Below are 13692 nucleotides of genomic sequence, written 5' to 3'. Positions count from 1 at the left end.
ACCGGTCAGCCTGACATCGGTAGTGAGTAAAATGATGGAATCAATTATTAAGGATGTCATAGCAGTGCATTTGGAAAGAGGTGATATGATAGGTCCAAGTCAGCATGGATTTGTGAAAGGGAAATCATGCTTGACAAATCTGGAATTTTTTGAGGATGTTTCCAGTAGAGTGGACAAAGGAGAACCAGTTGATGTGGTATATTTGGACTTTCAGAAGGCTTTCGACAAGGTCCCACACAAGAGATTAATGTGCAAAGTTAAAGCACATGGGATTGGGGGTAGTGTGCTGACATGGATTGAGAACTGGTTGTCAGACAGGAAGCCAAGAGTAGGAGTAAATGGGGACTTTTCAGAATGGCAGGCAGTGACTAGTGGGGTACCGCAAGGTTCTGTGCTGGGGCCCCAGCTGTTTACACTGTATATTAATGATTTAGACGAGGGGATTAAATGTAGTATCTCCAAATTTGCGGATGACACTAAGTTGGGTGGCAGTGTGAGCTGCGAGGAGGATGCTATGAGGCTGCAGAGCGACTTGGATAGGTTAGGTGAGTGGGCAAATGCATGGCAGATGAAGTATAATGTGGATAAATGTGAGGTTATCCACTTTGGTGGTAAAAACAGAGAGACAGACTATTATCTGAATGGTGACAGATTAGGAAAAGGGGAGGTGCAACGAGACCTGGGTGTCATGGTACATCAGTCATTGAAGGTTGGCATGCAGGTACAGCAGGCGGTTAAGAAAGCAAATGGCATGTTGGCCTTCATAGCGAGGGGATTTGAGTACAGGGGCAGGGAGGTGTTGCTACAGTTGTACAGGGCCTTGGTGAGGCCACACCTGGAGTATTGTGTACAGTTTTGGTCTCCTAACTTGAGGAAGGGCATTCTTGCTATTGAGGGAGTGCAGCGAAGGTTCTCCAGATTGATTCCCGGGATGGCGGGACTGACATATCAAGAAAGACTGGATCAACTGGGCTTGTATTCACTGGAGTTCAGAAGAATGAGACGGGTTCTAATAGAAACGTTTAAAATTCTGACGGGTTTCGACAGGTTAGATGCAGGAAGAATGTTCCCAATGTTGGGGAAGTCCAGAACCAGCGGTCACAGTCTAAGGATAAGGGGTAAGCCATTTAGGAGTGAGATGAGGAGAAACTTCTTCACCCAGAGAGTGATGAACCTGTGGAATTCTCTACCACAGAAAGTTGTTGAGGCCAATTCACTAAATATATTCTAAAAGGAGTTAGATGTAGTCCTTACTACTCGGGGGATCAAGGGGTATGGTGAGAAAGCAGGAAGTGGGTACTGAAGTTACATGTTCAGCCATGAACTCATTGAATGGCGGTGCAGGCTCGAAGGCCGAATGGCCTATTCCTGCACCTATTTTCTATGTTTCTATGTCTTAAAGTTATTCAATGTCCCAGCTTCCACAGCTCTCTGAGGTAGCAAATTCCACGGATCCACAACCCTCTGAGAGATGAAATTTCTCCTCATCTCAATTTTAAATGGGCGGCCCCTTATTCTAAGATTATGCCCTCTAGTCTCCCCTATCAGTGGAAACATCCTCTCTGCATCCACCCTGGAAAAACCTCCTCATAATCTTATATGTTTCGATAAAATCACCTCTCAGTCTTCTGAATTCCAATGAGTACAGGCCCAACCTACTCAACCTTTCATCATTGATCAACCCCCTCATCTCTGGAATCAACCTTGTGAACCTTCTCTGAACTGACTCCAAAGCAAGTATATCCTTTCGTAAATATGGAAACCAAAACTGCATGCAGTATTCCAGGTGTGACCTCACCAATACACTGTACAACTATAGCAAGATTTCCCTGCTTTTATACTCCATCCCCTTTGCAATAAAGGCCAAGATTCCATTGGCCTTCCTGATCATTTGCTGTACCTGCATACTAACCTTTTGTGTTTCATGCACAAGTACTTCCAGGTCCCACTGTACTGCAGCACTTTGCAATCTTTCTCCATTTAAATAATAACTTGCTCTTTGATTTTTTTTCTGCCAAAGTGCATGTCCTCACACTTTCCAACATTATACTCCACCTGCCAAATTTTTGTCCACTCACTTAGCCTGTCTATGTCCAGTTGATTGATATCTTACTGCAGTCCGCAGCTTTATTCTTCATTATCAACTGCACAGCCTATTTTTGTATCATCTGCAAACTTCTTAATCATACCCCCTATATTCAAGTCTCGATCATTTATGTCTACCACAAAAAGCAAGGGACCTAGCACTGAGCCCTGCGGAACACCACTGGAAACATCCTTGCAGTCACAAAAACACCCATCAACCATTACCCTTTGCTTCCTGCCTCTGAGCCAATTTTGGATCCAACTTGCCACTTTGCCCTGGATCCCATGGGCTTTTACTTTTGTGACCTGTCTGCCATGTGGGACCTGATCGAAAGCTTTGCTAAAATCCATGTACACTACATCATACGCACTGCGCTCATCGACCCGCCTGGTTACCTCCTCGAAAAATGCAATCAAGTTAGTCAGACACGACCTTCCCTTAACAAATCCATGCTGACTGTCCCTGATTAACCCGTGTCTTTCTAAATGTAGATTTATCCTCTCCTTCAGTATTTTTTCCAATAATTTTCTCACAACTGAGGTTAGGTTGACTGGCCTGTAATTTCTTGGTCTATCCCTTTCTCCCTTCTTAAACACATTAGCAGTCCTCCAGTCCTCTGGCACCACACCTGAAGCCAGAGAGGATTGAAAAATTATGGTCAAAGCCTCTACTATTTCCTCTTTTGCTTCGCTTAACAACCTGGGATACATTTTATCCGGGCCTGGGGACTTATCCACTTTCAAAGCTGCTAAACCCCTTATTACCTCCTCTCTCAGTATGTTTATTTCATCTAATATTTCACACTCCTCCTCCTCGATAGCAGTGTCTGCATCGCCCCTCTCTTTTGTGAAAACAGATGCAAAGTATTCATTAAGAACCATACCCACATCTTCCGCCTCCACACACAGATTATCCTCATGGACTCTAATAGGCCCTACCCTTTCTTTAGTTATCCTCTTGCTCTTAATATATTTATAAAACATCTTTGGGTTTTCCTTGATTTTACTTGCCAAGAATTTTTCATGCTCTATCTTTGCTTTCCTAATATCCCTTTTGATCTCACCCCTGGACTTTTTATACTCAGAGATTCTGCAGTATTTAGCCCATGGTATCTGTCATAAGCTTCCCCCTTTTTTTTAATCCTACCCTGTATGTCCCTAGACATCCAGGGGGTTCTAGATTAGTTAGTCCCACCCTTTTTCCTTAAGGGTACATATTTGGCTTGAACCCTGTGGATCTCCTCCTTGCATGCCTCCCACTGCTCTGACACTGATTTACCTTCAAGGATGTAACAAGCATGGTAGTATAATTGAAACTCGCAGTTTATATTATACAATCAATGATGGGAAAGAATGCACTGCGTGAAGGAATTTCCATGGGCTAATTATCTCTTACAAGAAATTTCCTTGGGGGATATCCCAATCAGCCACTTTGGGGGAAGACAGGTGGAAACCATGGATAGACATGTAAACAGAGTTTCCAAAAAAACACAAAAAAAACACAAAAAACCCCAAAATTTTTAAAAAGGGCTATTGAAAAGTGTCTGGAGTGTCCCCGGATTGGGGGGCACTTGAACTAATGTTTATTTTTTCTCCAATCAAAAGAGTTGTAAACAGAGTTTCAAAAAAAAACACTAAAAATACCAAAATAATACAAAGAAACCCCAAAAAAGGCCATTGAAAATTGTTTGGAGTGTCCCCCAGATTGGGGGGAGGCACTTGAACTAATGTTTATTTTGTGTCCCCAAAAGAGTTGTAAACAGAGTTTCCAAAAAAAACACAAAAAATACAACAACAAAAAAATCAAAAAAAAAACAAAAAAGGGCCTTGAAACATGTTTGGAGTATCCCCCAGATTGGGGGGGGGGCACTTGATTAAACTGCTGATTTGTTTTCTCCAACCAAAAGAGTTGTAAACAGAGTTTCTGCCAATCGTCCACCAAAGTTATGGTGGCCAATTGGGAGAATGCCTGAGGAAATTCCCAACTTCTGCCTTGATCCCCATTGCTCATTTTTAAAGCAGATCTTGCATATAAGAAACAAGCACAACATGGTGGTCTCTCGGAATTGAACTAATTGATGCAATTCAAGAAAACAATAGTTGGTTTACTCAGAGGTGAGAGTCTGGAAGGCATCTGGATTGTGGAGATTGGCGTGGTGCACAAAACAACTAGTATGTATTATATTATTGTACATAATATTATTGTGCATGTATATTATTATCTGCATAATAGTGCATGTAATGATGATGAATAACTCAGATGAATAAATGTGTGCATTACATTTTTAGGTTTCTGTTACCCCTTTTTTTATTCCATTTTTTCTTCCAAGTTTCAGACTATGCTCATACATGAGCCTTAGCTCTCTCTGCTTCGAGAGTGTTTTCACTTGCTGCAGTTTCTAAGTAAAATTTTGCAGCGTGGACAGAGAATGAACTGAGAACCTACTATTAAGACTGAAATTGATAGATTTTTGTTAGGTAAGGGTTATGGAGAAAAGGCAAGTAAATGGATTAGATCAGCCATAATCGGACTGAACGGCAGAACAGGCTTGAGGACTGAATGGCCTATTCCTGCTCCTCGGTTCCTAGAATGAGCTTGACTATTTTAATGTGGATGATGTTGGTTTTTAATTTCATATGTACTGTGACAGAATTGAAGAACCAACACCAAGCTAAATCTTAAGACAAAAATCTTTCATTTTTATGAACTTATAACATCCAATTTCCATTCTTCACAGAGCAAAAGATGGCTATATGCATTCAAAGAACATCATCATCATCATAGGCAGTCCCTCGGATGCACTTCCTCCACTTAGGGTGGTCTTGAGCCAGGGACTCCCAGGTGTCAGGGAGGCTTTGAGGGTGTCCTTGTAGCGTTTCCACTGCCCACCTTTGGCTCGTTTGCCGTGAAGGAGCTCCGAGTAGAGCACTTGCTTTGGGAGTCTTGTGTCTGGCATGCGGAACATGTGGCCTGCCCAGCGGAGCTGATCGAGTGTGGTCAGTGCTTCAAGGCTGGGGATGTTAGCCTGAATGAGGACGCTGATGTTGGTGCACCTGTCCTCCCAGGGGATTTGTAGGATCTTGCAGAGACATCGTTGGTGATATTTCTCCAGCAACTTGTGTCTACTGTCCATGTCTCTGAGCCATATAGGAGGGCAGGTACTACTACAGCCTTGTAGACCATGAGCTTGGTGGCACTTTTGAGGGCCTGGTCTTCAAAAACTCTTTTCCTCAGGCGGCCGAAGGCTGCACTGGCGCACTGGAAGCAGTGTTGAATCACGTCGTCGATGCCTGCTCTTGTTGATAGGAGGCGCCCGAGATATGGGAAGTGTTCCATATTGTCCAGGACCGCGCTGTGGATCTTGATGACTGCGGCACAATGCTGTGCGGTGAGGACAGGCTGGTGGAGGACCTTTGTCTTACGGATGTTTAGCGTAAGGCCCATGCTTTCGTATGCCTCAGTAAATACGTCGACTATGTCCTGGAGTGCAGCCTCTGTATGTGCGCAGATGCAGGCGTCGTCCGTGTACTGTAGCTTGACGACAGAGGTTGGGGTTGTCTTGGATCGGGCCTGGAGACGGCGCAGGTTGAACAGGTTCCCACTGGTTCTGTAGTTTAGTTCCACTCCAGCGGGGAGCTTGTTGACTGTGAGGTGGAGCATGGCGGCGAGAAAGATTGAGAAGAGGGTTGGGGCAATGACGCAGCCCTGTTTGTCCCTGGTCCGGACGTGGATTGGGTCTGTGATGGATCCGTTGGTAAGGATCAAGGCCTGCATGTCATCATGGAGCAGGCGGAGGATGGTGACGAACTTTTGGGGGCATTCGAAATGGAGGAGGACGCTCCATTGACCCTCGCGGTTGACAGTGTCAAAGGCCTTTGTAAGGTTGAAGGCGGCCATGTATAAGGGCTGTTCCCTGCATTTATCCTGTGGCTGTCGCACTGCAAAAATCATGTCCGTTATGCCCCGTAGGGGACGAAATCTGCACTGTGACTCCGGGATGAGCTCCTTGGCCACGGGAGGAAGTCGGTTGAGGAGGACTGATAGCAGTCAGATTCCTCTGTAGTTGCCGCAGTCAGACTTGTCCCCTTTTTTAAAGATGGTCACAATTACTGCATCTCTGAGATCCCCCGTGTTATATATGTAAATTTGTATTTACTCTGTACAGCCAACCGAGGGCTTATCCCCTGGAGTCCCAAGGGATCCCATAACCCCTGGGGAGCACAGGTATTTAAGGAGGCTTCACAGGTTGGAGAGGCACTCTGGAGACTTGCAATAAAAGACTACGGTCACACTTCACTTTGAGCTCACAGTGTTCAGTCTGACTCTTTCTCCATACACAACAACTGGCGAGGAGATACAGATAGCAAACCCTAAGATGCAGAGAACAGTGGGCATCCGGGACAAATTCTCAGAGGGAGATGATTGGGAAACCTTTGTGGAGCAACTCAACCAGTACTTCGTGGCCAACGAGCTGGATGGGGAAGAGAGCGCTGCCAAACGAAGGGTGATCCTCCTCACGGTCTGTGGGGCACCAACGTATGGTCTCATGAAGAATCTGCTCACTCCAGCGAAACCCATGAAGAAATCATACGACAATTTGTGCACACTGGTCCGAGAGCATTTGAACCCGAAGGAAAGCATTCTGATGGTGAGGTACTAGTTCTACACCGACAATAGGTCTGAAGGCCAGGAAGTGGCGAGTTATGTTGCCGAGCTAAAACGCCTTGCAGGACATTGTGAATTTGAAGGACATTTGGAGCACATGCTCAGAGATATTTTTGTACTTGGCATTGGCCACGAAACCATACTTCGCAAATTTTTGACTGTAGAGACCCCAACCTTGAGTAAAGCCATAGCGATAGCCCAGGCGTTCATTGCCACCAGTGACAATACAAAGCAAATCTCTCAGCACACAAGTGCTGCTACAAGTACTGTGAACAAAGTGATGTTGTTTTCGAATCGTAACATACAGGGCAGGTCACACATACCTGCAGCTACATGTCCGCAGATGTCTCAGAGTCCACCATCAGGGGGTGATGAATGCAAGGCCATTAACACCTTGTTGGCGCTGCGGGGTGATCATCGTTTCCATTCATGCTGATTCAAAGAGTATGTTTGCAACATGTGGAACAATGGGACACCTCCAACGAGTGTGCAGGCGAGCTGCAAAGCTTGTTAAACCTGCAAACCACCATGTTGCAGAAGAGGACAGATCCACGGAGGATCACGACGAACCAGAGCCTCAGATTGAGGAGGCAGAGGTACATGGTATGCACACATTCACCACGAATTGTCCCCTGATAATGCTGAATGTTGAACTAAATGGACTCCCGGTGTCAATGGAGCTAGACACGGGTGTGAGCCAGTCCATCATGGGCAAAAAGATTTTCAAAAGGTTGTGGAGCAAGAAGGCCTAAAGGCCAGTTTTAACTCCATTTCGCACGAAACTAAGAACTTGCACAAAAGAACTGATTCCTGTAATCGGCAGTGCTACCGTAAATGTCTCCTACAAAGGAGCGGTGCACAAGCTACCACTCTGGGTGGTACTGGGCGATGGTCCCTCGCTGCTCGGCAGGAGCTGGCTGGGAAAGATACGCTGGAACTGGGACGACGTTCGAGCACTATCGCCCACTGATGACACTTCGTGTGCCCAGGTCTTAAACAAATTTCCTTCGCTGTTCGAACCAGGCATCGGGAAATTCCAAGGAGCAAAAGTGCAGATCCACCTAATTCCAGGGGCGTGACCCATCCATCACAAGGCAAGAACAGTACCGTACATGATGAGAGAAAGGGTAGAGATCGAGCTAGACCAGCTGCAAAGAGAGGGCATCATTTCCCCGATCAAGTTCAATGAGTGGGCCAGTCCCATCGTCCCAGTACTCAAGGGAGATGGCACCGGCAGAATCTGTGGCAATTACAAAGTAACTATCAATTGTTTCTCCCTGCAGGACCAATACTGACGATCAAAGGCTGACGACCTCTTTGCAATGCTGGCAGGAGGAAAAACATTCACTTCAGCCTACATGACGCAGGAACTGGAGGAATCATCGAAGGCCCTCACCTACATCAACATGCACAAAGGTCTTTTTGTTTATAACACATGCCCGTTTGGAATCCGATCAGTGGCGGCGATATTCCAGCGAAATATGGAATGCTTACTGAAGTCAGTCCCGCACACTGTGGTCTTCCAGAACGACATCTTGGTCACAGGTCAGAACACAGTCGAGCATCTGCAGAACCTGGAGGAGGTTCTTAGTCGACTCAACCGTGTGGGGCTCAGGTTAAAACGCTCGAAGTGCGTTTTCCTGGCACCTGAAGTGAAGTTCCTGGGAAGGAGGATTGCGACGGACGGCATCAGGCCCACCAACATGAAGACAGAGGCAATCGAGAATGCTGTGAGGCCTCAGAACGTGACGGAGCTGCAGTCGTTTCTGGGACTCCTGAACTATTTTGGTAACTTCTTACTGGGTCTCAGCACATTGTTAGAACCACTGCATGTCTTACTATGAAAAGGGGATGAATGGGTTTGGGGCAAAAGCCAAGAAAATGCCTTTGTAAAAGCAAGAAAATTGTTATGCTCAAACAAATTGTTTATGTTGGATGATCCATGTAAGCGTTTGGTACTAGCATGTGATGCGCCGTCATATGGCATCGGGTATGTATTGCAACAAGCTAATGATTTTGGGAAACTGCAACCAGTTGCTTATGCATCCAGGACTCTGTCTAAGGCTGAGAGAGCCCACAGCATGATTGAGAAAGAAGCGTTAGCGTGTGTTTATGGGGTAAAGAAAATGCATCAATACCTGTTCGAGCTAAAATTCAAATTGGAAACTGACCATAAGCCACTTATATCCCTGTTCTCCGAGAGTAAAGGGATAAATACCAAAGCATCGGCCCGCATCCAGAGATGGGCGCTCATGTTGTCCGCATATAACTATGCCATCCGCCACAGGCCAGGCACGGAAAACTGCCCCGATGCTCTCAGTCGGCTGCCATTGCCCACCACGGGGGTGGAAATAGCGCAGCCCGCAGATCTAGCCCTGGTTATGGAAGCATTTGAGAGCGAGCAATCACCCGTCATTGCCCAGATCATCAAAACCTGGACAAGCCAGGACCCCTTATTATCTCTAGTCAAAAGCGGTGTGCTTCACGGGAGCTGGTCCAGTGTCCCAGTGGAAATGCAGGAAGAGATAAAGCTGTTCCAGTGGCGCAAAGTTGAAATGTCTATACAGGCAGACTGCCTTCTGTGGGGCAATCGAGTAGTGGTCCCCAAGAAGGGCAGAGACACCTTCATCAATGACCTCCACAGTACCCACCCAGGCATCGTAATGATGAAAGCGATATCCAGATCCCACGTGTGGTGGCTCGGTATCGATGCAGACTTAGAGTCCTGCGTTCACAGATGTAATACATGCTCACAGTTAAGCAATGTACCCAGGGAGGCGCCGCTAAGTTTATGGTCTTGGCCCTCCAAACTGTGGTCTAGGGTACACGTCGACTATGCAGACCTGTTCTGGGGTAAAATGTTCCCTATGGTTGTAGAAGCGTACTCCAAGTGGATTGAATGTGAGATAATGTCGGCTAGCACGTCCGCTGCCACTACTGAAAGCCTGCGGACCATGTTTGCCACACACGGCCTACCCGACGTCCTGGTGACTGACAACGGGCCATGTTTTATCAGTGCTGAGTTCAAAGAATTCATGAGCCGTAACGGGATCAAACATGTCACATCTGCCGCGTTTAAACCAGTGTCCAATGGTCAGGCAGAGAAAGCAGTGCAAACCGTCAAGCAAGGCTTGAAGAGGGTAACTGAAGGCTCACTGCAGACATGCCTATCCCGAGTCCTGCTTAGCTACTGCACGAGACTCCACTCACTCACTGGGATCCCACCCGCTGAACTGCTCATGAAAAGAGCTCTTAAGACAAGGCTCTCATTAGTTCAACAAAGTGCATACCATTATAGCGCAAATGTGTCACGCGAGATTGAAATCAATGATCCTGTATTTGCTTTAAATTATGGACAAGGTCCCAAGTGGCTTCCCAGCATTGTCGTGGCCAAAGAGAGGAGCAGGGTGTTTCGGGTCAAACTTTCAAATGGACTCATTCATCAGCAACACTTGGACCAACTCAAACTCAGATTCACGGACTATCCTGAGCAACCTACCTTGGAGCCTACCTTTTTTTGATCCCCCAATATACATACCAGTGGCAACCGGCACCACGGTTGACCACGAAGCAGAACTCATCATCCACAGCAGCCCAGCAGGGCCCAACACACCAGGCAGCCCAGCAAGGCCAGCTGCACAGCAGCCCAGCGAGGGCCCAACTAATGATTCAACAACACCAGCTTTCACACCGAGATGATCAACCAGGGCAAGAAGGGCCCCAGATCGACTCACATTGTAAATAGTTACACTATTGTCTTTGGCGGGGGGGGCGGAGATGGGGGGAGTGTTGTTATATATGTAAACTTGTACTTACTCTGTACAGCCACCAGAGGGCTCATCCCCTGGAGTCCTAAGGGATCCCATAATCCCTTGGGAGCACAGGTATTTAAGAAAGCTTCACAGGTTGGAGAGGCACTCTGGAGATCTGCAATAAAAGAATAAGGTCACACTTCACTTTGAGCTCAGTGTTCAGTCTGACTCTTTCTCCATACACAATACCCCGGCATGCTCTCCTCCATCCAGATGAGAGAGATGAGGTTGTGTATTTGCGCCAGCAGTGCCTCTCCGCCATACTTCAATGCCTCAGCAGGGATTCTGTCCGCATTCGTAGCCTTCTTGTTTTTAAGCTGCCTTATGGCTTTTTCTATCTCGTGCAGTGTTGGGGTCTCACTGAGGTGGTGGTGGGTAGCATGCTACGGGATGGAATCGAGAACACTCGAGTTAAAGGCAGAGTCCCGATTGAGGAGATCTTCGAAGTACTCCTTCCATCGGGCCCTGATTGCCTCAGTGTCGTTGATGAGTGTTACCCCGTTCTTGGCCAGCAGTGGGGTGGGGCCTTGGCTGTTTGGCCCGTAGGTGGTCCTGATTGCGATGAAAATCCTCGCACATCATGGTTGTTGGCCAGCTGCTGTATCTCCTGTGCTTTCTCCATCCACCACCTGTTCTTTAGGTCCCGAGTTTTTTGTTGGACATCAGCCTTGAGCCGTCTGTAATGCTGCTTTGCTGCTCCCGCGTTGGGTTGTTCTTTAAGGTTCAGAAATGCCCTGCGCTTGCGATCTATTAGCTCTTGGATCTCCTGATCATTCTCATCAAACCAGTCCTGATGCTTCCTGGTTGAGTAACCGAGTGTCTCTTTGCAGGCACTGTTTATGGAGATCTGGAGGGCAGACCAAGCGCTGTGGGCATTCAGGGTCTTAAGATCGTCAAGGCATGCCAGGTTAGCTGTGAGGTGCTGGCTGTATGGAGCTCTCTTAGCTGGGTCCTTAAGTGCTCCGGCATTGACTTTTTTGTGGCACTGCTTCTGCTGCCCCCTCCGCTTTGGGGCTATGTTGGTGTCGATGATGGATCAGATTAGGCCGTGGTCCGTCCAGCAGTCAACGGCTCCTGTCATGGCGCAGGTGATGCGCACATCCTTGCGATCCCTGGCTCGGACGATGACATAGTCGAGCAGGTGCCAGTGCTTGGAGCGAGGGTGTTGCCATGATGCCTTGTATTTGTCCCTCTGGCGGAACAAGGTGTTGGTGATGACAAGTTTGTGCTCCAGACATTTTGTCAGGAGTAGGGTACCACTGGAATTGGCTTTCCCTACCCCCTCTCTGCCAATCACGCCCCCCCCCCAGAGGTCTGTGTCCTTGCCAACCCTGGCATTGCAGTCAGCGAGGAGGATCAGTTTGTCACCCGCGGGGATGCAGGACAGGGATTTTGAGAGGTTGGTGTAAAAACCCTCTTTGGCCTCATCAGTTGCATCGAGTGTCGGGGTGTACGCACTGATGACTGTGGCGCACTGGTTCCGGGATAGGGTGAGTTGGAGAGTCATGAGGCATTCGTTACCTGTCAACTGAGCACCAACAATTACCATCCTTATTTGAGGCAGCCACCGGCATAGATAAGCACACTGAGTAAAGATAGTAATGATGTTAAGGAGGAAACATCGGATTATGAACCAAGCATTTGTGATGAAATGGTGGTCAAGGTTGATGAGAAATCAACAGGCATAGAGTAAAAGTCTATCATGCTGGGTGTAAATCCTGAGTTGTATGATATAGAGAATTTCATGCCTTCTGGTGCAGCGGAGCGGGGTGCTATTGGTAGGAGCGGTTACTGCCGTCGCTAAACTCCCGCGGAATTTTACGGGAGTCAATAGTGGTGCTGCACCAGGGTGAAAAGTTGTTTGTGCCCGCTAACGGGAGGCACAAATGCCTCGAATTTCTCCCCCTTGGTCTCCTTACCCAAGAAAGGATATCCCTGCTTTGGCAGGAGTGCAATAAAGGTTCACCAGACTGATTCGTGGGATGGGGGGATTATCCTATGAGGAGAGATTGAGGAAACTAGGCCTATATCCCTTAGAATTTATAAGAATGAGAGGTGATCTCATTGAAACATAAAATTTTTACAGGGCTTGAGAGGGTAGATGCTGGGAGGATATTTCTCCTGGCTGGGGAGTCTAGAACTAGGGGCCACAGTTTCCGGATAAGGGCTTGGCCATTTAGGACTGAGATGAGGAGAAATTTCTGCACTCAAAGGGTTGTGAATCTTTGGAATTCTCTATCCTAGAGGTCTGTGGGTACTTAGTTGTTGAGTATATTCAAGACAGAGACCGACAGATTTTTTGATATTAAGAAAATCGAGGGATATTGGGATAATGCGGGAAGGTGGAGTTGAGGTAAAATATCAACCATGATTTTCTTGAATGGCGGAACAGGCTCGAAGGACTGAATGGCCTACTTCTGCTCCAATGTCTTATGTTCTTACGTTTGCAGTATCCCTTGTAACTCACTAGTCAATTGCAGTCATGCAACATTGCTGCTCCCAAGAGAGTGTATGGCAGTAGTGCACACAGACTCACAAAACAGAGCTCACAATACCAGGAGGAGTTAATGCAGGGGCAAAACAAATTAATCAAATTCATCTCAAGCAAAAACATTAAATTAATTAATTTTAATGAGGTAGATCTTTGGTCCAAATGGATTTTCGGTGGCTGACACCGAATGGATTTTCGGTGGCAGAGAGGTCTGGTTCATTTCAAGGGCCCGGCCTACTTAACATAGAATTGGAGGGCAGTGGAAGGAAAATCAATGACCTGGGACAGCTAGCTGGCTCTAGGCCATCACACGATCAGGCCTGCCTCCGGGCCCAGAAAAAGATAATTTAAAGGGTGGTGGGGGAAAGAGAACCGATTGGGTAACAGTGCAGGTTATTTTTGTGGAGCTCAGGGGAGCACTTCTGCTTCTGCTTCTGGACCTACAAATATAAATCTTGGCCCTACAAATATAAATAAGTACCTCTGGGCTCCTCTTCGACTGGACTGCTAGTTTATACTGGGCAGAGCATGCACAGAGCACGCTCCAACCATTTGAGTCCTAAAATTACATTAGGGTTCTATTATCATAGGACCCCAATTTAAATACCTAAATTAGCTATATTTGCTGCAGTCCACCT

At 47.0% G+C, this 13692-nt stretch overlaps 1 protein-coding gene across 3 annotated transcripts in view; it reads right to left on the bottom strand.

The window, feature by feature from the left end:
- Positions 1 to 13692, bottom strand: part of LOC139274850 (relaxin receptor 2-like) — a 294506-nt gene that overhangs the window by 93101 nt on the left and 187713 nt on the right. The gene's annotated exons all lie outside the window — the stretch shown is intronic.

This window comes from Pristiophorus japonicus, chromosome 10, assembly GCF_044704955.1.
Source record: "Pristiophorus japonicus isolate sPriJap1 chromosome 10, sPriJap1.hap1, whole genome shotgun sequence".
NCBI classification, from domain to species: Eukaryota; Metazoa; Chordata; class Chondrichthyes; family Pristiophoridae; genus Pristiophorus; species Pristiophorus japonicus.
Note: the sequence above shows the minus strand (reverse complement) of the source record. Positions and strands in the feature narration are given on the sequence as shown.